Here is a 3784-nt window from a genome sequence, read left to right on the forward strand (position 1 = left end):
AAGCATTGATGAATACTTACTTTCTTGAAAACGTTTATGTCCATTTTGCATCCGTTCACGTTCTTGTTCTGCAGCGCTGTGTGCTAATGTGCTTCGTACACCTGCAGGACCGCAAGCAAGGTCGCAGAGAAAACGCGGACTGGATTTTGAGTGATGTGGGCATTTTCTATATGAACAAGTCCAAGGACCGCAAGCAAGGTCGCAAAGGAAATGCGGACTGGATTTTGAGTGATGTAGGCATTTTCTATATGAACAAGTGGAATGGATTGGATACCGACGTACTAAAGGGGCTCTCTACATTACGCTATGAAGTGAGGGGAAACTGAGTGAATAATGACAGGTTATATGATTATTTATTTAAACTCATATTCGGGCCACTTTATAATGAATATGTCGGCATGTATTTGTTAAACCCCCTTAAAATACGCCTAACAATGCCAATGGTTTGGCCCTGTGATGAGGTGGCGACTTGTCCAGGGTGTACCCTGCCTTCCGCCCGATTTTAGCTGAGATAGGCTGCAGCGCCCACCGCCACCCCGAAGAGAATAAGCGGTAGAAAATGGATGAATGGATGGATGGACAAATGAGACAATAAGAAAAGTAAAGTAAATATTATTTGTGAGTCGCTATTTTTATTTGCATTACGCTACTTGCATTGACTCACACGATGAAGACAACATATACTTTTATTTGATTTCATTAGTTTTTTTTGTTTCCATGACGAGGGTTACAAGCACGGTGTCATTTCCGCTTCTTGTTCCAGCCACAGCATGGCGGATAATACTCTGGGAGCAGTCGCCTTTTTGTACTTAATTGTAGCATCTCCCAATGCAAAGGTGGTCATGTCATCATGAAAGACGACATCAAAGGAGACTGCTAGCAGGACATAGCCCGACGACTACTGTGCAGCTGAAAAGTCCAAAAGCTGAAATGACGCACATTGCGGGAACGACGTTCTCCGTGCATCGAGACGTTCTCCACGTGTTGGCTAAACAGGACAGTGTGACACCAAGTGGAATTAAAATATACTCTACATCCCCAACATGTATTCACTTACTTTCTTAATCATTCTTCATTTATTCATGTTTTCATCTTATTTTGTGTTAGAAAATAAAATAAAATAGAGACCTTTGAGCAGGGGTCTCAAACTTAATTTACCTGGGGGCCACTGGATGCAGAGTCTTGGTGAGGTTGGGCCGCAACAAAAGATTTCTTAAAAAAAATCTTTTTAAATGTCTTTATTTTTATTTTCAACACAAAATAAAATCAAAATATAAATGGACAAAATGAGAATGAAGTAAATAAATCAGTCATAAGTAATAATAATAATAATTTGATTTCTCCAGTCAGCACACCTCCAGGCAACTTCAACCCTAAACTAACATCCTCCCCGGATTGTTAATAATCAAATGTAAATAATCAAATGTAGATGCCTTTTCTTATGCTTTCTGAATGGAGATACTTTTTCTTATGCTTTCTGATCTGTAACGATCTGGTGTGGTGGATCCCAAGGATGCAGAGACGTTTTAGTGTGCTGTCAATAGTCTTTCTCTTTATTCAAGAGGTAGCACACAATAGCAAAAACAAAGGCGATGGTGGCAAACACACACCATGTAAAAACTACCAATATAAATTACCTACAGAAAAACAAAAGCGCTAGACAAGGCTAGGAGATATACTTCATGAAAGAAGTAAAACTGAAAAAACAAAGTACAAAATAAAAGCGCTAGACAAGGCTAGGAAAAATACAAGCAAACCTGAGATGTTTCACAAGATGAACTAGTGAGTCCGCTGGCGAGTCAAAATACAAATGTGCCTGAAGGAAGCAGTCGACAAAGTTCCGGCGCTCACAGGCCGTCAGCAGCCAGGTTAAATAGGCTGCCCCTAATCAATGTCAGGTGTGTGCTGCTGCCTCGCACCAGCTGCAGTCCATACTGAGGATGAGAGAGAGAGTGAACATTGTGTGCAAACAACAACAGAAATGAACAGGGAAATTTCAGATTACCACATGATCTCTCTCTCTCTCTCTCTCTCTCTCTCTCTCTCTCTCTCTCTCTCTCTCTCTCTCTCTCTCTCTCTCTCTCTCTCTCTCTCTCTCTCTCTCTCTCTCTCTACTACTACTTGCTGTACATATCCTACCAAGTCAGACCTACACTGTTTCAATGTCCATTTCGCTGTTCTCAATTGTTGATGACTGAAGTGATGATAACAACCAAACCTAACCCCCCCCCCCCCCCACACACACACATCCCACACCCCGGATTGTAAATAATGTAAATAATTCAATGTATATACCCTGATGATTATCTTGTGTGATGACTGTATTATGATAGTATATATCTGATAGTATATATCTGTATCATGAATAAATGGACCCTGACTTAAACAAGTTGAAAAACGTATTCGGGTGTTACCATTTAGTGGTCAATTGTACGGAATATGTACTTCACTGTGCAACCCACTAATTAAAGTCTCAATCAATCAATCAAAGCAACAATGTATACTTACTGGGATGTTATGAACTAGGGCAGGGGTGCTCATTACGTCGTTCGCGAGCTACCGGTCGATCGCGGAGGGTGTGTCAGTCGATCACCAGCCAGGCATTAAAAAAATAGTCCTAAAAATGAGCGATCATAAATCTTCACTATGACGTCACTTTTGTCACTTGATTGACATTCACGGCACCCGAGGGTCTTCTGAGATGACGCTGGCTGCTGCCAGCTCATTAAAATTACCGACAGGAAGGCGAGAAACACTTTATTTCAACAGACTCTGGCGCCGTACCTGTCGTCAAAACTCCAAAGACCGACTGCACAGTTGCACAATAAAAGCTCTGCTTCATCCTGCCTGCGCTAACAAAATAAGAGTCTCAGAAAGCTGGCGTGCACAAGCTAGCAAGCTACGGAGTTTGCCGCCAATGTATTTCTTGTAAAGTGTATACAAAGGAGTACGGAAGCTGGACAAATAAGATGCCAAAAACCAACCACTTTCATGTGGTATTGGACAGAAAGGAGGACTTTTTTTTCTCCTCCATTCGAACATGCGGATTATATCAGCACCACTGTCTGATTTCAATCAATGCAAGTCATCAGAATCAGGTAATACACCAACTTATATTCTTGTCTTCATGAAAGAAAGGAATCTATATGTGTTAAACATGCTTGTATTATCTTTAAACACTTTTAACTTATTAACAATATTAACTATATGTGTTAGACATGCTTGTATTATCATTAAACACCTTTAACTTATTAACAATATTAACTATGTGTTAAACATGCTTGTATTATCATTAAACACCTTTAACTTGTTAACAATATTAACTATATGTGTTAAACATGCTTGTATTATCTTTAAACACCTTTAACTTATTAACAATATTAACTATATGTGTTAAACATGCTTGTATTATCATTAAACACCTTTAATTTGTTAACAATATTAACTATGTGTTAAACATGCTTGTATTATCATTAAACACCTTTAACTTATTAACAATATTAACTATGTGTTAAACATGCTTGTATTATCATTAAACACCTTTAACTTGTTAACAATATTAACTATATGTGTTAAACATGCTTGTATTATCTTTAAACACCTTTAACTTATTAACAATATTAACTATATGTGTTAAACATGCTTGTATTATCATTAAACACCTTTAATTTGTTAACAATATTAACTATGTGTTAAACATGCTTGTATTATCATTAAACACCTTTAACTTGTTAACAATATTAACTATATGTGTTAAACATGCTTGTATTATCTTTAAACACCT

Source organism: Nerophis lumbriciformis, linkage group LG18 (genome assembly GCF_033978685.3).
Source record: "Nerophis lumbriciformis linkage group LG18, RoL_Nlum_v2.1, whole genome shotgun sequence".
Lineage (NCBI taxonomy): Eukaryota > Metazoa > Chordata > Actinopteri > Syngnathiformes > Syngnathidae > Nerophis > Nerophis lumbriciformis.